The following is a 23314-nucleotide window of genomic DNA, read 5'->3' on the forward strand; positions in this document are numbered from 1 at the left end:
AAAAATATATTATTCTATCACTCAATACTCGCACACAAGACCTAGTATTATGCAGAGGATTTGAGCTGCTATGACTCCTAATAAATGTTAAGCTCTGCTTCTGGGCACAACACAGAAAAGTACTTATAAGTGCATATTTTGATGGAAGCATTGTATTAATAAGGTTTTAATGATTTAAAAAAAATGAAGGTAACTTTTTCCAGTAGTGTTTCTTGAATCATTTATAAATGTTCAACGTGAAACTGCTGAAGTTGTGGGACACAAAGTGTTCACTATTAAATATTGAAAAGCAAGAATTTAAATAAGCATGATTGACGGCTGACAGGGGCGAGTTTGATGCCCGGACCATAATGGTTTTGTAATGAAGGATTCTAGTGGGTCTCCTAGTAATGCTTAACTTAAAGCATGCTTGTGGAGCACAAATTATTGCTAAGCGCACATGGTAGCTAGTTCCTTATTACAGGTTTATTATATGTAAATACATTTACAATGTAGAAATTCTGAGTCTAGTGAAAAAGTGACTTAATGTTTTAATGGGTGTCCATATTGAGTTCGTAATTTTCCTCATACTTTAATTTGATGTACCATGTGCTTCCCCAAATTGCGGCATCATTGGGTACAAATTTTGTTCACATGCAGCAGTAAACCCTGTATACCATAAAAAATCCAAACTCCAATACCATCTTTGCAAAATACCTCCTAGATTGTAAACGCAATAGCAATTATGTCTCATAAATGCTGCATATTCTTAAAGGATTGGAAATGGAAGCTCTGGAGCTAATTGATATTCGAAGGCAATCCGTTCGCCCCTAGACAATACTTCATAATGAGCAATTATAAGCTCATTCCTCCCCTCTCCATTCTGAGAAAATGACCTTGAGGGAAATCAAATCCAACCTTACAATGCACCCATTAGACCCATGCCCCTGACCATAACCAGTGCCCTTCCCTTGCCTGATAAACCCCGACCCCTCCCCACCTTAAGCTTCCTCCCCCTCTCCTCTGTCCTTATGGTATACATTCACTGCTGTATGTGAACCAAACTTGTACCCAATGATGCCGCAAGTTGATGAAATACACTCTACCTTAAAGGAAAGTCTGTGGAAAATGACTAACTCATTTAATGTGGACATCAAACAATTCCATGAAGCGAAGCTTTAAAGTGTGGTAGTTCTAATGGTTGTATTGAAAGTGAGTTGATACAGTGGGGGGGTCAAAATGATCGCACTGATATGAGTCCTGCAAAATTGGTAGAAAACTAAATGGATAAGATATTTAACTGATATTATCTATTTAAAATGGTCTTGTTAAATCATCGTTGAGTGATCCACTGCCGTCCTGGAAATCAATCGAGGGACAATGGTCGTCAAGGATCAGGATATACTCAATTAATTAGGGTAAGTGGTTCCTGCCTGCACGAGGAAGGAATTGTTCCAGTTGAACCGTGGGAGCCATTGAAGCCTTATTTCATTCATCATTAATATAGGGATTGTCACTATTGTAAATTCCCATTGTTTCTTAATTTTTTCTTATTTCTGTGTTTTTGAAATTTAAGAACAGTGGTGGTGGGATTGGGTGTGTGTCATTCTTGTGGTCGTGTATTGGAATCTCACCCAATTAGGTTATCGCCTCAGGCATGAATGTCCATGCATGTTCTGTTTGATGATGCCACTTGCTTGAGATGTGGGTGTTTGAAACAAGCGCTGGTCATTGTAGGTATAAGAGAGATGGTTTTTGGGAGGGAACTGTGTGGCAATGCAATTTTGAGGACTGTGATGTATGTGGAGTAGAGCAGTGTGGGTATTTTGTGAGGCAGAGGGGTGAAGAAATTGGGCATTTTGGATGGAAGGAAGTAAGTTGTGGAGCAAAAAAAATTGTTTATTCTATTGCGGACTATGGGAGACAGTGTGTGGCAATTTTTCTAGGTCCATCAAATACCTACCCCTGAACATTGACGACTGCAAATTATAATTATTATGTAAAATGATGAAAACATTATTAGAAAGTGAATATTATTCCCATACCAATAGCCAGATGTAATTGCATGGGCTTGGTCCAACAAATTGATTTAAAGTTGATATCTCTCTTAGAAGGGAGTTATTCCTGATAAGTCTTGGCTTTGTGTTGTCTGCCAAGATTACTGGCCCTGTATGTATTTATTGCAGCTGATGAGAGAAACATTGGTGGTTAGAATTGAATCCATTGGGTATTTAAGGTTGTAAATGCATGTTAAATTTCTGGCACAGTACTTGGGCTATAATCACAGAAAACTTAAGACGTGACAATGCCAAATCCTGGCATCTCAATGATTAACAACATCCTAATTAACTTACCCTCTTCATTTGCAGAAAAATTTACCCCTTGGTTCACTCAAACATTCAACTAGGTAAAAGCTGAAACCAAGAATATAATCAGCCACTTCTGTTAGTGAGGCACAGCCATTTTGCTTTACTAGGTATTTGCAATGCATTTCAACTATGTTTTGGTCTTCAAAATTTTTGCATTATACTCAATGAATGATGTGAAAGCCTCATTGGCCGTGTCTTGAGATCATAGCGTCTCACAATATCTAGTGTAAGAGACTGTATCAACTTCCAACTTGTAGATGGAATTAGCTAAATTTACCTAAGATCTTTCTTAAAACTCCTAACAAAACTATGTCAATGTTAAAACATGTCAGAGGTTTTTAGTGAAGAGCACCAACTTGCGCTACTTGTTCAATTGTCATCTGTGTCATTAGATCAGAGTGCATCTATGCTTTCGCAAGTGTGGAAAATTGATGCCAATTCATTAAATGGTAAGGAAAAGGGCCAACAAGTGGGCAGTCAGTTTTGGTTCGCAACTTGAGAGAATCCCTGAGAAAACAAAGTTCTGAGGAATATACATGCCAATTCATTAAATGGTAAGGAAAAGGCACAGACAGAAGGCAACCAATTTTCCTTGTACACTTGAGAGAATCTTTGAGAAAAGCAAAGAGTTGTGTTGAAAAATGAGGCCATTTCATTAAATGATAAGGATTATGGACATCAAGTAGGGAGTTATTTTCATTCTCAACTTGAGAGAAGCTCTGAGGAAAGTAGGAGTTGTGTGGAAAATAAATGCCAATTAATTAAATTGTAATGAATAGGGACAGCAAGTAGGCAGTTAATTTTCGCTGTCAACTTGAGAAAAGCAAAGATTTGTGTGGAAAATCGATTAGAATTCATTGAATGATAAGGAATACGGCAAGGAAATAGGATGTCAATTTTTGTTGACAAACTAAGCGAATCTCTGAGAAAGGGAAAGAGTTCTGTGGTAAATTAATGCCAATTCATTAAATGGTAAGGAATAGGGCCAGCAAGTAGGGAGTGCATTTTTTTTGTCACCTTGAGAAAATGTCTGATAAAAACAAAGAATCCCTTGGAAAATAGATGCCAATTAATTAAATGGTAGGGATGAGGGACAGCAAGTAGGGAGTCAATTTTTGTTGTTACCCTGAGAGAATGTTTGATAAAAACAAAGAGTTTGGAGGAAAATCGGTGCCAATTCATTGATGGGAAGCAATAGGGCCAGCAAGTAGGGAGTCAGTTTTTGTGTTTCACCTTGAGAGAATGTCTGTTAAAAACAAAGAGTGGTGAGGAAAGTTGATGCTAATTCACTGGTAAGCAATAGGGCCAGCCAGTTGGAGTATATTTTTTTTATCAACTTGAGAGGATGTTGAATAAAACAAAGCATTGTTAGGAAAATTGATGGTAAGGAATTGGGCCTTGCAGGTAGGGAGTCAATTTTTGTTGTCACCTTAGGAGAATGTCTGATTACAACAAATAATAATAATATATTTATTTGTCCAAAGATATGTTGCATATTCATACATACACAAATATAGGACACGTCAGATATAAATTTCACAATTTTAGTACAGATACAATACATATATATACCAATACACTATTATAATTACATATTAATTGTTTAAGCCAGAATTGATGCGTAGCGACAATTCCAGGTATTCATTTACAGAATAGAACACATTATTTTTTAAAAGGTTGAACAGCTTTTTCTTGAAAACAGGTACTTTTGTTTCATATTTGATTTCATGGGGAAGTTTATTGAATAACCTCAAGCCCATTGCTTTGGGCCCATGGGCAGTACTGTGTGTCCTGACAAATGGTTGGTGCAGGTCATTGCAGGTTCTTGTATAGTGACTATGGTAATTGTGGTTGAACTTGTACTGGGAAATATTACCCTTTGCATGTAAGATGACATTAAATATATATATGCAAGGTACTGGTAATAAACCAAGTCTTTTGAGGAGAGGTTAACATGGTGCATCGCAAGGAGCATTGCTCATAATACGTATAATCCTCTTTTGGATTTTGAAGATTATGCCCACATGGGGAGAGGAACCCCAGAAGAGGTAACCTGAGAATAAAATTCACTGTAGTAAATGGATAGAAGGACCTCTAAATTTCCAGAATATCTAGTATTTTCAATGAGGAAAAATAGGGAGCTTAACTTTCTACGTAATTTGAAAATGTGTTCCTCCCAAGACATGTTTCTATGCAGGATTACTCCCAGGAATTGGGTACTGGAATTTTGGGGAATGCTCACACCTTCTGCATGTACTGAGATTGCAGATGAAACTTTCTTTTTATTAGTAAAATTAATCAGGCTGGATTTATTTATATTAGGTTTTAGGAAGTTATGAAGACATCATTCATTGAAAATCTGAGCTACTTCGGCTGCTCTTTCTAACTGTCTACTGAGGAGGCTGATACAATGATATTTGTATCATCAGCATACAGTATTGGGTCTATCCCTTTAATGAACTTAAGATTGTCTGGGAGATCATTGATATAGATTAAAAATAAAATAGGACCAAGTACAGAACCCTGGGGAACACCCAGTGTTACTTCTCTACCAGGGGAAACAAATTTGGAGCCATTTATTGAGAGCTGAGCATACTAATGCCGTTCACTTAGATAAGATTCAATCCATTTGTAGGGTGTGCCTCTTATACCATAGCATTTCAGTTTATACAGAAGTAACTGATGATTGACGAAGTCAAACACTTTACTGAAATCAAGAAATAATCCTAAAGTTTCAGGTCTATTATCCAATCCTAGAAGTATTTGATTCACCATGTGATATGTGGCTGTTGTAGTGAACCTTGTTTTTCTAAATCCATGTTAAGATGTGGATAATAGGTTATATGTCTCAAGATATGATACAAGACGTTGATAAAAAACTATTTCAAATATTTTCCCCAACTGGTTCAACAGGGATATTGGTCTATAAGAATTCATTGCCATTTTGTAACCTTTCCCTTTGTATATTGGCACGATTTTTACTGATTTAAGAGGGCTTGGGAAAATTCCAGTTTTTAGGTATTCATTAATTAAGAACAGCAGCTGATCCTTAATAGCTTTAAACGACCTTTTTATGACTATCCCTGGAATGTCATCTAATCCAGGACCAAATTTGTTAGGGAATTTATTGATTATATTGGTTAGTTCCATGGCTGAACATGGGAATGAATTACATGAGATAGGAATATGAGAATAATTAGCTGAATTGACGGAAACTGAGGGATTTTGATGGGAGAGGTAGAAATCATTCAGAATTGAGGCCATTTTATAGTAATCTGGCATAGCATTACCAGCGGAGTCCTGCAGTTGAAGATCTTGTACATTATGTGGACCCCTGGATTCGTTAATAATTTTCCAAATCTCTCTAGATTTATTGTTCGCATTGATAAGTCTACGGTTGTTGAAAGATTTTTTAGCACGCTGTAAGGTTTGGCGATAACTTTTCTTGAGTACTGAGTATTCTTGGCGATCAGCTAGATTTGATTTACTTTTGTTGTACACTGCAGCATTTTTCATTTTCTTCGAAAGCCAGCAAATTTCACTAGAGACCCACTGACTTTTGTAGTTAACAGAAGAGCTTTTGTTTTTTGTATGCTTCAGGACACGGGGAAAGCAGATTTCAAAGTAATGTAGATAGCTTGGAATAGATATATTCAAAGTTAAGGTCAAATGACTTCAAGGAAAAAAAATCGGACCACTCATGGGAATTTAATAAGTCACAAAAGGCGATCATATTCTGATCACAGAAATACCTTTTGTGGTATTTTTTCCTTTGTTTGGGTGAAACCACAGCAATTGCAGAAAGAAGTGATAGTAGTGATTGATAAGTGGGCATGTTTGTACTAGTTCAAGGGCAATATTAGTAAACACATTATCTGTTTCCAAACGAGCACTCACTCTAGTAGGTTCACTGTTGGTAGCAAAGATGTTAGTAAATCCATGAATTCCTTTTTAGCTTTAGAATTGGCCATAAAAATACAATTGAAGTCACAGGAGTTGTGAGGAAAATTAATGTTAAACAACTCTGGTAAGCAACAGTGCCAGCAAGTAGGAAGTCAATTTCTGTTGTCAACTTCAGAGATTGTCTAGGAAAAAAAGAGTTACGAGGAAAATTGATGCCAATTCATTGATGGTAAAGAATAGGGACAGCAAGTAGGGAGTAAATTTTTGTTGACGCCTGAAGAAAATCTCAGATAAAAACAAAGAGTTAATGGAAAATTGATGCCAATTTATTGATGGTAAGCAATTCAGCCAGCAAGGAGGAAGTCCATTTTCATATTTTAACATGAGAGAATGTCTTATATAAACAACGAGTTCATGGAAAATTGATGCCAATTCATTGATGTTAAACAACGGGGCCAGCATGGAGGAAAACAATTTTCATATTTTACCATGAAAGAATGTCTTATATAAATAAAGAGTTCAAGGAAAATTAATGCCAATTTATTGATGGTAAGCAATGGGGCCAGCAAGGAGGAATTCAATTTTCAAATTTAACATGAAAGAATGTCTTACATAAACAAAGAGTTTAAGGAAATTTGTTGCCAATTTATTGACGGTAAGCAATGGGGCCCTCAAGGAGGAAGTCAATTTTCATATTTTACCATAATAGAATGTCTTATATAAACAAAGAGTTCATGGCAAATTAATGCCAATATATTGATGTTAAGATATGGGGCCAGCAAGCAGGAAGTCAATTTTCACATTTCACCCTGGAAGAATATCTTATGTGAACAAAGAGTTCATGAAAAAATGATGCCAATTTATTGATGGTAAGCAATGGGGCCAGCATGGAGAAAAACAATTTTCATATTTTACAATGAAAGAATGTCTTACATAAACAAAGAAATCATGGAAATTTCATGCCAATTTATTAATGATAAGCAATTGGGCCAGTAAGGAGAAAGTCAATTTTCATATTTTACCATGAAAGAATGTCTTATATAAACAAAGAGTTCATGGAAAATTGATGCCAATTATTGATGTAAGATATGGGGCCAGCAAGGAGGAAGTCAATTTTCACATTTCATCCTGGAAGAATTTCTTTATGTTAACACAGAGTTCATGAAAAAATGATGCCCATTTATCGATGTTAAGCAATGGGGCCAGTAGGAGGGAAGTCAATTTTCATATTGTAACATGAGAGAATATCTATATAAACAAAGAGTTCATGGAAAATTGATGCCAATTCATTAATGGTAAACAATGGAGCCAGCATAGGAGAAAAACAGTTTTCATATTTTACCATGAAAGAATGTCTTATATAAACAAAGAGTTCAAGGAAAATTGATGCCAATTTATTAATGGTAAGCAATGGGGCCAGCAAGGAGGAAGTCAATTTTCAAATTTAACCTGATAGAATGTCTTATATAAACAAAGAGTTCAAGGAAATTTGTTGCCAATTTAATGACAGTTAGCAATTGGGCCAGTAAGGAGAAAGTCAATTTTCATACTTTAAAATGAAAGATTGTCTTATATAAACATAGAGTTCATGGAAATTTGATGTCAATTTATTGATGTTAAGCAATGGGGCCAGAAAAGAGGAAGTCAATTTTCACATTTAACCATGAAAGAATGTCTTATTAGAACAAAGAGTTCATGAAAAAATGATGCCAATTTATTGATGGTAAGCAATGGGGCCAGAAAAGAGGAAGTCAATTTTCACATTTAACCATGAAAGAATGTCTTATATAAACAAAGGGTTCATGAAAAATTGATGCCAATTTATTGATGTTAAGATATGGGGCCAGCAAAGAAGAAGTCAATTTTCACATTTCATCCTGGAAGAATTTCTTATGTGAACACAGAGTTCATGAAAAAATGATGCCCATTTATCGATGTTAATCAATGGGGCCAGTAGGAGGGAAGTCAATTTTCATATTGTAACATGAGAGAATATCTTATATAAACAAAGAGTTCATGGAAAATTGATGCCAATTTATTGATGTTAAGCAATGGGGCCAGCAAGGAGAAAGTCAATTTTCACATTTCATCCTGGAAGAATGTCTTATATAAACAAAGAGTTCATGAAAACATGATGCCAATTTATTGATGGTAAACAATGGAGCCAGCATGGAGAAAAACAATTTTCATATTTTACAATGAAAGAATGTCTTATACAAACAAAGAAATCATGGAAATTTCATGCCAATTTATTGCTGATAAGCAATTGGGCCAGTAAGGAGAAAGTAAATTTTTCATACTTTACAATGAAAGAATGTCTGATATAAACAAAGAGTTCATGCAAATTTGATGTCAATTTATTGATGATAAGCAATGGGGCCAGCAAGGAGGAAGTCAATTTTCACTTTTCATCCTGGAAGAATTTCTTATGTGAACAAAGAATTCATGAAAAAATGATGCCCATTTATCGATGTTAAGCAATGGGGCCAGTAGGAGGGAAGTCAATTTTCATATTGTAACATGAGAGAATATCTTATATAAAAAAGAGTTCATGGAAATTTGATGCCAATTCATTGATGGTAAACAATGGAGCCAGCATGGAGAAAAACAATTTTCATATTTTACCATGGAAGAATGTCTTAAATAAACAAAGAGTTCAAGGAAAATTCATGCCAATTTATTGATGGTAAGCAATGGGGCCAGCAAGGAGGAAGTCAATTTTCAAATTTAACATGATAGAATGTCTTATATAAACAAAGAGTTCAAGGAAATTTGTTGCCAATTTAATGATGGTTAGCAATTGGGCCAGTAAGGAGAAAGTCAATTTTCATACTTTACAATGAAAGATTATCTTATATAAACAAAGAGTTCATGGAAATTTGATGTCAATTTATTGATGTTAAGCAATGGGGCCAGCAAGGAGAAAGTTAATTTTCACATTTCACCATGAAAGAATGTCTTATATAAACAAAGAGATGAAGAAAAATTGATGTAAATTTATTGATGGTAAGCAATAGGGCCCGCAAAGAGCAAGTAAATTTTCACATTTCACCATGAAGGAATGTCTTATATAAACAAAGAGTTCATGGAAAATTGATGCCAATTTATTGATAATAAGCAATGGGGCCAGCAAAGAGGACGTCAATTTTCACATTTCACCATTAAAGAGTGTATTATAATAAAAAAGAGTTCATGGAAAACTGAAGCCAATTTATTGATGGTAAGCAATGGGGCCAGCAATGAGGAAGTCAATTTTTATATTTCACCATTAAAGAATGTCTTATATAAACAAAGAGATCATGGAAAATTGATGCCAATTTATTGATGTTAAGATATGGGGCCAGCAAGGAGGAAGTCAATTTTCACATTTCACCCTGGAAGAATATCTTATATGAACAAAGAGTTCATGAAAAAATGATGCCAATTTATTGATGGTAAGCAATGGGGCCAGCATGGAGAAAAACAATTTTCTTATTTTACAATGAAAGAATGTCTTATATAAACAAAGAAATCATGGAAATTTCATGCCAATTTATTGATGATAAGCAATTGCGCCAGTAAGGAGAAAGTAAATTTTTCCTACTTTACAATGAAAGAATGTCTTATATAAACAAAGAGTTCATGGAAATTTGATGTCAATTTATTGATGGCAAGCAATGGGGCCAGAAAAGAGGAAGTCAATTTTCACATTTAACCATGAAAGATTGTCTTATATAAACAAAGGGTTCATGGAAAATTGATGCCAATTTATTGATGTTAAGATATGGGGCCAGCAAGAAGGAAGTCAATTCTCACTTTTCATCCTGGAAGAATTTCTTATGTGAACAAAGAATTCATGAAAAAATGATGCCCATTTATCGATGTTAAGCAATGGGGCCAGTAGGAGGGAAGTCAATTTTCATATTGTAACATGAGAGAATATCTTATATAAAAAAGAGTTCATGGAAATTTGATGCCAATTCATTGATGGTAAACAATGGAGCCAGCATGGAGAAAAACAATTTTCATATTTTACCATGGAAGAATGTCTTATATAAACAAAGAGTTCAAGGAAAATTCATGCCAATTTATTGATGGTAAGCAATGGGGCCAGCAAGGAGGAAGTCAATTTTCAAATTTAACATGATAGAATGTCTTATATAAACAAAGAGTTCAAGGAAATTTGTTGCCAATTTAATGATGGTTAGCAATTGGGCCAGTAAGGAGAAAGTCAATTTTCATACTTTACAATGAAAGATTATCTTATATAAACAAAGAGTTCATGGAAATTTGATGTCAATTTATTGATGTTAAGCAATGGGGCCAGCAAGGAGAAAGTTAATTTTCACATTTCACCATGAAAGAATGTCTTATATAAACAAAGAGATGAAGAAAAATTGATGTAAATTTATTGATGGTAAGCAATAGGGCCCGCAAAGAGCAAGTAAATTTTCACATTTCACCATGAAGGAATGTCTTATATAAACAAAGAGTTCATGGAAAATTGATGCCAATTTATTGATAATAAGCAATGGGGCCAGCAAAGAGGACGTCAATTTTCACATTTCACCATTAAAGAGTGTATTATAATAAAAAAGAGTTCATGGAAAACTGAAGCCAATTTATTGATGGTAAGCAATGGGGCCAGCAATGAGGAAGTCAATTTTTATATTTCACCATTAAAGAATGTCTTATATAAACAAAGAGATCATGGAAAATTGATGCCAATTTATTGATGTTAAGATATGGGGCCAGCAAGGAGGAAGTCAATTTTCACATTTCACCCTGGAAGAATATCTTATATGAACAAAGAGTTCATGAAAAAATGATGCCAATTTATTGATGGTAAGCAATGGGGCCAGCATGGAGAAAAACAATTTTCTTATTTTACAATGAAAGAATGTCTTATATAAACAAAGAAATCATGGAAATTTCATGCCAATTTATTGATGATAAGCAATTGCGCCAGTAAGGAGAAAGTAAATTTTTCCTACTTTACAATGAAAGAATGTCTTATATAAACAAAGAGTTCATGGAAATTTGATGTCAATTTATTGATGGCAAGCAATGGGGCCAGAAAAGAGGAAGTCAATTTTCACATTAAACCATGAAAGATTGTCTTATATAAACAAAGGGTTCATGGAAAATTGATGCCAATTTATTGATGTTAAGATATGGGGCCAGCAAGAAGGAAGTCAATTCTCACTTTTCATCCTGGAAGAATTTCTTATGTGAACAAAGAATTCATGAAAAAATGATGCCCATTTATCGATGTTAAGCAATGGGGCCAGTAGGAGGGAAGTCAATTTTTATATTGTAACATGAGAGAATATCTTATATAAAAAAGAGTTCATGGAAATTTGATGCCAATTCATTGATGGTAAACAATGGAGCCAGCATGGAGAAAAACAATTTTCATATTTTACCATGAAAGAATGTCTTATATAACCAAAGAGTTCAAGGAAAATTCATGCCAATTTATTGATGGTAAGCTATGGGGCCAGCAAGGAGGAAGTCAATTTTCAAATTTAACATGATAGAATGTCTTATATAAACAAAGAGTTCAAGGAAATTTGTTGCCAATTTAATGATGGTTAGCAATTGGGCCAGTAAGGAGAAAGTCAATTTTCATACTTTACAATGAAAGATTATCTTATATAAACAAAGAGTTCATGGAAATTTGATGTCAATTTATTGATGTTAAGCAATGGGGCCAGCAAGGAGAAAGTTAATTTTCACATTTCACCATGAAAGAATGTCTTATATAAACAAAGAGATGAAGAAAAATTGATGTAAATTTATTGATGGTAAGCAATAGGGCCCGCAAAGAGCAAGTAAATTTTCACATTTCACCATGAAGGAATGTCTTATATAAACAAAGAGTTCATGGAAAATTGATGCCAATTTATTGATAATAAGCAATGGGGCCAGCAAAGAGGACGTCAATTTTCACATTTCACCATTAAAGAGTGTATTATATAAAAAAAGAGTTCATGGAAAACTGATGCCAATTTATTGATGGTAAGCAATGGGGCCAGTAAGGAGAAAGTAAATTTTTCATACTTTACAATGAAAGAATGTCTTATATAAAAAACGGGTTCATGGAAATTTGATGTCAATTTATTGATGGCAAGCAATGGGGCCAGAAAAGAGGAAGTCAATTTTCACATTTAACCATGAAAGAATGTCTTATATAAACAAAGGGTTCATGGAAAATTGATGCCAATTTATTGATGTTAAGATATGGGGCCAGCAAGGAGGAAGTCAATTTTCACATTTCACCCTGGAAGAATATCTTATATGAACAAAGAGTTCATGAAAAAATGATGCCAATTTATTGATGGTAAGCAATGGGGCCAGCATGGAGAAAAACAATTTTCATATTTTACAATGAAAGAATCTCTTATACAAACAAAGAAATCATGGAAATTTCATGCCAATTTATTGATGATAAGCAATTGGGCCAGTAAGGAGAAAGTAAATTTTTCATACTTTACAATGAAAGAATGTCTTATATAAACAAAGAGTTCATGGAAAATTGATGCCAATTTATTGATGTTAAGATATGGGGCCAGCAAGGAGGAAGTCAATTTTCACTTTTCATCCTGGAAGAATTTCTTATGTGAACAAAGAGTTCATGAAAAAAAAATGCCCATTTATCGATATTAAGCAATGGGGCCAGTAGAATGGAAGTCAATTTTCATATTGTAACATGAGAGAATATCTTATATAAACAAAGAGTTCATGGAAAATTGATGCCAATTCATTGATGGTAAACAATGGAGCCAGCATGGAGAAAAACAATTTTCATATTTTACCATGAAAGAATGTCTTATATAAACAAAGAGTTCAAGGAAAATTGATGCCAATTTATTAATGGTAAGCAATGGGGCCAGCAAGGAGGAAGTCAATTTTCAAATTTAACCTGATAGAATGTCTTATATAAACAAAGAGTTCAAGGAAATTTGTTGCCAATTTAATGACGGTTAGCAATTGGGCCAGTAAGGAGAAAGTCAATTTTCATACTTTACAATGAAAGATTGTCTTATATAAACATAGAGTTCATGGAAATTTGATGTCAATTTATTGATGTTAAGCAATGGGGCCAGCAAGCAGGAAGTCGATTTTCACATTTCACCCTGGAAGAATATCTTATTAGAACAAAGAGTTCATGAAAAAATGATGCCAATTTATTGATGGTAAGCAATGGGGCCAGAAAAGAGGAAGTCAATTTTCAAATTTAACAAGAAAGAATGTCTTATATAAACAAAGAGTTCAAGTAACATTGATGCCAATTTATTGATGGTAAGCAATGGGGCCAGTAAAGAGGAATTCAATTTTCCAATTTAACATGAAAGAATGTCTTATATAAACAAAGAGTTCATGGAAATTTTTAGCCAATTTATGGATGGTAAGCAATGGGGCCAGCAAGCAGGAAGTCAATTTTTACATTTCACCATGAAAGAATGTCTTATATAAACAAAGAGATGAAGGAAAATTGATGTAAATTTATTGATGGTAAGCAATAGGGCCCGCAAACAGCAAGTAAATTTTCACATTTCACCATGAAGGAATATCTTATATAAACAAAGAGTTCATGGAAAATTGATGCCAATTTATTGATAATAAGCAATGGGGCCAGCAAAGAGGAAGTCAATTTTCACATTTAACCATGAAAGAATGTCTTATATAAACAAAGGGTTCATGAAAAATTGATGCCAATTTATTGATGTTAAGATATGGGGCCAGCAAAGAAGAAGTCAATTTTCACATTTCATCCTGGAAGAATTTCTTATGTGAACACAGAGTTCATGAAAAAATGATGCCCATTTATCGATGTTAAGCAATGGGGCCAGTAGGAGGGAAGTCAATTTTCATATTGTAACATGAGAGAATATCTTATATAAACAAAGAGTTCATGGAAAATTGATGCCAATTTATTGATGTTAAGCAATGGGGCCAGCAAGGAGAAAGTCAATTTTCACATTTCATCCTGGAAGAATGTCTTATATAAACAAAGAGTTCATGAAAACATGATGCCAATTTATTGATGGTAAACAATGGAGCCAGCATGGAGAAAAACAATTTTCATATTTTACAATGAAAGAATGTCTTATACAAACAAAGAAATCATGGAAATTTCATGCCAATTTATTGCTGATAAGCAATTGGGCCAGTAAGGAGAAAGTAAATTTTTCATACTTTACAATGAAAGAATGTCTGATATAAACAAAGAGTTCATGCAAATTTGATGTCAATTTATTGATGATAAGCAATGGGGCCAGCAAGGAGGAAGTCAATTTTCACTTTTCATCCTGGAAGAATTTCTTATGTGAACAAAGAATTCATGAAAAAATGATGCCCAATTATCGATGTTAAGCAATGGGGCCAGTAGGAGGGAAGTCAATTTTCATATTGTAACATGAGAGAATATCTTATATAAAAAAGAGTTCATGGAAATTTGATGCCAATTCATTGATGGTAAACAATGGAGCCAGCATGGAGAAAAACAATTTTCATATTTTACCATGGAAGAATGTCTTATATAAACAAAGAGTTCAAGGAAAATTCATGCCAATTTATTGATGGTAAGCAATGGGGCCAGCAAGGAGGAAGTCAATTTTCAAATTTAACATGATAGAATGTCTTATATAAACAAAGAGTTCAAGGAAATTTGTTGCCAATTTAATGATGGTTAGCAATTGAGCCAGTAAGGAGAAAGTCAATTTTCATACTTTATAATGAAAGATTATCTTATATAAACAAAGAGTTCATGGAAATTTGATGTCAATTTATTGATGTTAAGCAATGGGGCCAGCAAGGAGAAAGTTAATTTTCACATTTCACCATGAAAGAATGTCTTATATAAACAAAGAGATGAAGAAAAATTGATGTATAATTATTGATGGTAAGCAATAGGGCCCGCAAAGAGCAAGTAAATTTTCACATTTCACCATGAAGGAATGTCTTATATAAACAAAGAGTTCATGGAAAATTGATGCCAATTTATTGATAATAAGCAATGGGGCCAGCAAAGAGGACGTCAATTTTCACATTTTACCATTAAAGAGTGTATTATAATAAAAAAGAGTTCATGGAAAACTGATGCCAATTTATTGATGGTAAGCAATGGGGCCAGCAATGAGGAAGTCAATTTTTATATTTCACCATTAAAGAATGTCTTATATAAACAAAGAGATCATGGAAAATTGATGCCAATTTATTGATGTTAAGATATGGGGCCAGAAAAGAGAAAGTAAATTTTTCCTACTTTACAATGAAAGAATGTCTTATATAAACAAAGAGTTCATGGAAATTTGATGTCAATTTATTGATGGCAAGCAATGGGGCCAGAAAAGAGGAAGTCAATTTTCACATTTAACCATGAAAGAATGTCTTATATAAACAAAGGGTTCATGGAAAATTGATGCCAATTTATTGATGTTAAGATATGGGGCCAGCAAGAAGGAAGTCAATTCTCACTTTTCATCCTGGAAGAATTTCTTATGTGAACAAAGAATTCATGAAAAAATGATGCCCATTTATCGATGTTAAGCAATGGGGCCAGTAGGAGGGAAGTCAATTTTCATATTGTAACATGAGAGAATATCTTATATAAAAAAGAGTTCATGGAAATTTGATGCCAATTCATTGATGGTAAACAATGGAGCCAGCATGGAGAAAAACAATTTTCATATTTTACCATGAAAGAATGTCTTATATAAACAAAGAGTTCAAGGAAAATTCATGCCAATTTATTGATGGTAAGCTATGGGGCCAGCAAGGAGGAAGTCAATTTTCAAATTTAACATGATAGAATGTCTTATATAAACAAAGAGTTCAAAGAAATTTGTTGCCAATTTAATGATGGTTAGCAATTGGGCCAGTAAGGAGAAAGTCAATTTTCATACTTTACAATGAAAGATTATCTTATATAAACAAAGAGTTCATGGAAATTTGATGTCAATTTATTGATGTTAAGCAATGGGGCCAGCAAGGAGAAAGTTAATTTTCACATTTCACCATGAAAGAATGTCTTATATAAACAAAGAGATGAAGAAAAATTGATGTAAATTTATTGATGGTAAGCAATAGGGCCCGCAAAGAGCAAGTAAATTTTCACATTTCACCATGAAGGAATGTCTTATATAAACAAAGAGTTCATGGAAAATTGATGCCAATTTATTGATAATAAGCAATGGGGCCAGCAAAGAGGACGTCAATTTTCACATTTCACCATTAAAGAGTGTATTATATAAAAAAAGAGTTCATGGAAAACTGATGCCAATTTATTGATGGTAAGCAATGGGGCCAGTAAGGAGAAAGTAAATTTTTCATACTTTACAATGAAAGAATGTCTTATATAAAAAACGGGTTCATGGAAATTTGATGTCAATTTATTAATGGCAAGCAATGGGGCCAGAAAAGAGGAAGTCAATTTTCACATTTAACCATGAAAGAATGTCTTATATAAACAAAGGGTTCATGGAAAATTGATGCCAATTTATTGATGTTAAGATATGGGGCCAGCAAGGAGGAAGTCAATTTTTACATTTCACCCTGGAAGAATATCTTATATGAACAAAGAGTTCATGAAAAAATGATGCCAATTTATTGATGGTAAGCAATGGGGCCAGCATGGAGAAAAACAATTTTCATATTTTACAATGAAAGAATCTCTTATACAAACAAAGAAATCATGGAAATTTCATGCCAATTTATTGATGATAAGCAATTGGGCCAGTAAGGAGAAAGTAAATTTTTCATACTTTACAATGAAAGAATGTCTTATATAAACAAAGAGTTCATGGAAAATTGATGCCAATTTATTGATGTTAAGATATGGGGCCAGCAAGGAGGAAGTCAATTTTCACTTTTCATCCTGGAAGAATTTCTTATGTGAACAAAGAGTTCATGAAAAAAAAATGCCCATTTATCAATATTAAGCAATGGGGCCAGTAGAATGGAAGTCAATTTTCATATTGTAACATGAGAGAATATCTTATATAAACAAAGAGTTCATGGAAAATTGATGCCAATTCATTGATGGTAAACAATGGAGCCAGCATGGAGAAAAACAATTTTCATATTTTACCATGAAAGAATGTCTTATATAAACAAAGAGTTCAAGGAAAATTGATGCCAATTTATTAATGGTAAGCAATGGGGCCAGCAAGGAGGAAGTCAATTTTCAAATTTAACCTGATAGAATGTCTTATATAAACAAAGAGTTCAAGGAAATTTGTTGCCAATTTAATGACGGTTAGCAATTGGGCCAGTAAGGAGAAAGTCAATTTTCATACTTTACAATGAAAGATTGTCTTATATAAACATAGAGTTCATGGAAATTTGATGTCAATTTATTGATGTTAAGCAATGGGGCCAGCAAGCAGGAAGTCGATTTTCACATTTCACCCTGGAAGAATATCTTATTAGAACAAAGAGTTCATGAAAAAATGATGCCAATTTATTGATGGTAAGCAATTGGGCCAGAAAAGAGGAAGTCAATTTTCAAATTTAACAAGAAAGAATGTCTTATATAAACAAAGAGTTCAAGTAACATTGATGCCAATTTATTGATGGTAAGCAATGGGGCCAGTAAAGAGGAATTCAATTTTCCAATTTAACATGAAAGAATGTCTTATATAAACAAAGAGTTCATGGAAATTTTTAGCCAATTTATGGATGGTAAGCAATGGGGCCAGCAAGCAGGAAGTCAATTTTCACATTTCACCATGAAAGAATGTCTTATATAAACAAAGAGATGAAGGAAAAATGATGCCAATTTATTGATGGTAAGCAATTGGGCCAGAAAAGAGGAAGTCAATTTTCAAATTTAACAAGAATGAATGTCTTATATAAACAAAGAGTTCAAGTAACATTGATGCCAATTTATTGATAATAAGCAATGGGGCCAGCAAAGAGGAAGTCAATTTTCACATTTAACCATGAAAGAATGTCTTATATAAACAAAGGGTTCATGGAAAATTGATGCCAATTTATTGATGTTAAGATATGGGGCCAGCAAGAAGGAAGTCAATTCTCACTTTTCATCCTGGAAGAATTTCTTATGTGAACAAAGAATTCATGAAAAAATGATGCCCAATTATCGATGTTAAGCAATGGGGCCAGTAGGAGGGAAGTCAATTTTCATATTGTAACATGAGAGAATATCTTATATAAAAAAGAGTTCATGGAAATTTGATGCCAATTCATTGATGGTAAACAATGGAGCCAGCATGGAGAAAAACAATTTTCATATTTTACCATGGAAGAATGTCTTATATAAACAAAGAGTTCAAGGAAAATTCATGCCAATTTATTGATGGTAAGCTATGGGGCCAGCAAGGAGGAAGTCAATTTTCAAATTTAACATGATAGAATGTCTTATATAAACAAAGAGTTCAAGGAAATTTGTTGCCAATTTAATGATGGTTAGCAATTGGGCCAGTAAGGAGAAAGTCAATTTTCATACTTTACAATGAAAGATTATCTTATATAAACAAAGAGTTCATGGAAATTTGATGTCAATTTATTGATGTTAAGCAATGGGGCCAGCAAGGAGAAAGTTAATTTTCACATTTCACCATGAAAGAATGTCTTATATAAACAAAGAGATGAAGAAAAATTGATGTAAATTTATTGATGGTAAGCAATAGGGCCCGCAAAGAGCAAGTAAATTTTCACATTTCACCATGAAGGAATGTCTTATATAAACAAAGAGTTCATGGAAAATTGATGCCAATTTATTGATAATAAGCAATGGGGCCAGCAAAGAGGACGTCAATTTTCACATTTCACCATTAAAGAGTGTATTATATAAAAAAAGAGTTCATGGAAAACTGATGCCAATTTATTGATGGTAAGCAATGGGGCCAGTAAGGAGAAAGTAAATTTTTCATACTTTACAATGAAAGAATGTCTTATATAAAAAAGGGGTTCATGGAAATTTGATGTCAATTTATTGATGGCAAGCAATAGGGCCAGAAAAGAGGAAGTCAATTTTCACATTTAACCATGAAAGATTGTCTTATATAAACAAAGGGTTCATGGAAAATTGATGCCAATTTATTCATAATAAGCAATGGGGCCAGCAAAGAGGACGTCAATTTTCACATTTCACCATTAAAGAGTGTATTATATAAAAAAAGAGTTCATGGAAAACTGATGCCAATTTATTGATGGTAAGCAATGGGGCCAGCAAAGAGGAAGTCAATTTTTATATTTCACCATTAAAGAATGTCTTATATAAACAAAGAAATCATGGAAATTTCATGCCAATTTATTGATGATAAGCAATTGGGCCAGTAAGGAGAAAGTAAATTTTTCATACTTTACGTTGAAAGAATGTTTTATATAAACAAAGAGTTCATGGAAATTTGATGGCAATTTATTGATGGCAAGAAATGGGGCCTGAAAAGAGGAAGTCAATTTTCACATTTAACCATGAAAAATGTCTTATATAAACAAAGGGTTCATGGAAAATTGATGCCAATTTATTGATGTTAAGATATGGGGCCAGCAAGGAGGAAGTCAATTTTCACTTTTCATCCTGGAAGAATTTCTTATGTGAACAAAGAGTTCAGGAAAAAATGATGCCCATTTATCGATGTTAAGCAATGGGGCCAGTAGGAGGGAATTCAATTTTCATATTGTAACATGAGAGAATATCTTATATAAACAAAGAGTTCATGGAACATTGATGCCAATTCATTGATGGTAAACAATGGAGTCAGCATGGAGAAAAACAATTTTCATATTTTACCATGAAAGAATGTCTTATATAAACAAAGAGTTCAAGGAAAATTCATGCCAATTTATTGATGGTAAGCTATGGGGCCAGCAAGGAGGAAGTCAATTTTCAAATTTAACATGATAGAATGTCTTATATAAACAAAGAGTTCAAGGAAATTTGTTGCCAATTTAATGATGGTTAGCAATTGGGCCAGTAAGGAGAAAGTCAATTTTCATACTTTATAATGAAAGATTATCTTATATAAACAAAGAGTTCATGGAAATTTGATGTCAATTTATTGATGTTAAGCAATGGGGCCAGCAAGGAGAAAGTTAATTTTCACATTTCACCATGAAAGAATGTCTTATATAAACAAAGAGATGAAGAAAAATTGATGTAAATTTATTGATGGTAAGCAATAGGGCCCGCAAAGAGCAAGTAAATTTTCACATTTCACCATGAAGAAATGTCTTATATAAACAAAGAGTTCATGGGAAATTGATGCCAATTTATTGATAATTAGCAATGGGGCCAGCAAAGAGGACGTCAATTTTCACATTTCACCATTAAAGGGTGTATTATATAAAAAAAGAGTTCATGGAAAACTGATGCCAATTTATTGATGGTAAGCAATGGGGCCAGCAAAGAGGAAGTCAATTTTTATATTTCACCATTAAAGAATGTCTTATATAAACAAAGAAATCATGGAAATTTCATGCCAATTTATTGATGATAAGCAATTGGGCCAGTAAGGAGAAAGTAAATTTTTCATACTTTACGTTGAAAGAATGTCTTATATAAACAAAGAGTTCATGGAAATTTGATGGCAATTTATTGATGGCAAGAAATGGGGCCTGAAAAGAGGAAGTCAATTTTCACATTTAACCATGAAAAATGTCTTATATAAACAAAGGGTTCATGGAAAATTGATGCCAATTTATTGATGTTAAGATATGGGGCCAGCAAGGAGGAAGTCAATTTTCACTTTTCATCCTGGAAGAATTTCTTATGTGAACAAAGAGTTCAGGAAAAAATGATGCCCATTTATCGATGTTAAGCAATGGGGCCAGTAGGAGGGAATTCAATTTTCATATTGTAACATGAGAGAATATCTTATATAAACAAAGAGTTCATGGAACATTGATGCCAATTCATTGATGGTAAACAATGGAGTCAGCATGGAGAAAAACAATTTTCATATTTTACCATGAAAGAATGTCTTATATAAACAAAGAGTTCAAGGAAAATTCATGCCAATTTTTTGATGGTAAGCTATGGGGCCAGCAAGGAGGAAGTCAACTTTCATATTTCACCATTAAAGAATGTCTTATGTTAACAAAGAGTTCATGGAAAATTGATGCCAATTTATTGATGTTAAGATATGGGGCCAGCAAGGAGGAAGTCAATTTTCACATTTCATCCTGGAAGAATGTCTTATAAGAACAAAGAGTTCATGAAAAAATGATGCCAATTTATTGATGGTAAGCAATGGGGCCAGCATGGAGAAAAACAATTTTCTTATTTTACAATGAAAGAATGTCTTATATAAACAAACAAATCATGGAAATTTCATGCCAATTTATTGATGATAAGTAATTGCGCCAGTAAGGAGAAAGTAAATTTTTCCTACTTTACAATGAAAGAATGTCTTATATAAACAAAGAGTTCATGGAAATTTGATGTCAATTTATTGATGGCAAGCAATGGGGCCAGAAAAGAGGAAGTCAATTTTCACATTTAACCATGAAAGAATGTCTTATATAAACAAAGGGTTCATGGAAAATTAATGCCAATTTATTGATGTTAACATATGGGGCCAGCAAGAAGGAAGTCAATTCTCACTTTTCATCCTGGAAGAATTTCTTATGTGAACAAAGAATTCATGAAAAAATGATGCCCATTTATCGATGTTAAGCAATGGGGCCAGTAGGAGGGAAGTCAATTTTCATATTGTAACATGAGAGAATATCTTATATAAAAAAGAGTTCATGGAAATTTGATGCCAATTCATTGATGGTAAACAATGGAGCCAGCATGGAGAAAAACAATTTTCATATTTTACCATGAAAGAATGTCTTATATAAACAAAGAGTTCAAGGAAAATTCATGCCAATTTATTGATGGTAAGCTATGGGGCCAGCAAGGAGGAAGTCAATTTTCAAATTTAACATGATAGAATGTCTTATATAAACAAAGAGTTCAAAGAAATTTGTTGCCAATTTAATGATGGTTAGCAATTGGGCCAGTAAGGAGAAAGTCAATTTTCATACTTTACAATGAAAGATTATCTTATATAAACAAAGAGTTCATGGAAATTTGATGTCAATTTATTGATGTTAAGCAATGGGGCCAGCAAGGAGAAAGTTAATTTTCACATTTCACCATGAAAGAATGTCTTATATAAACAAAGAGATGAAGAAAAATTGATGTAAATTTATTGATGGTAAGCAATAGGGCCCGCAAAGAGCAAGTAAATTTTCACATTTCACCATGAAGGAATGTCTTATATAAACAAAGAGTTCATGGAAAATTGATGCCAATTTATTGATAATAAGCAATGGGGCCAGAAAAGAGGACGTCAATTTTCACATTTCACCATTAAAGAGTGTATTATATAAAAAAAGAGTTCATGGAAAACTGATGCCAATTTATTGATGGTAAGCAATGGGGCCAGTAAGGAGAAAGTAAATTTTTCATACTTTACAATGAAAGAATGTCTTATATAAAAAAGGGGTTCATGGAAATTTGATGTCAATTTATTGATGGCAAGCAATGGGGCCAGAAAAGAGGAAGTCAATTTTCACATTTAACTATGAAAGAATGTCTTATATAAACAAAGGGTTCATGGAAAATTGATGCCAATTTATTGATGTTAAGATATGGGGCCAGCAAGGAGGAAGTCAATTTTCACATTTCACCCTGGAAGAATATCTTATATGAACAAAGAGTTCATGAAAAAATGATGCCAATTTATTGATGGTAAGCAATGGGGCCAGCATGGAGAAAAACAATTTTCATATTTTACAATGAAAGAATCTCTTATACAAACAAAGAAATCATGGAAATTTCATGCCAATTTATTGATGATAAGCAATTGGGCCAGTAAGGAGAAAGTAAATTTTTCATACTTTACAATGAAAGAATGTCTTATATAAACAAAGAGTTCATGGAAAATTGATGCCAATTTATTGATGTTAAGATATGGGGCCAGCAAGGAGGAAGTCAATTTTCACTTTTCATCCTGGAAGAATTTCTTATGTGAACAAAGAGTTCATGAAAAAAAAATGCCCATTTATCGATATTAAGCAATGGGGCCAGTAGAATGGAAGTCAATTTTCATATTGTAACA

Source organism: Hetaerina americana, unplaced genomic scaffold, assembly GCF_022747635.1.
Source record: "Hetaerina americana unplaced genomic scaffold, ioHetAmer1.1.p SCAF_28, whole genome shotgun sequence".
Lineage (NCBI taxonomy): Eukaryota > Metazoa > Arthropoda > Insecta > Odonata > Calopterygidae > Hetaerina > Hetaerina americana.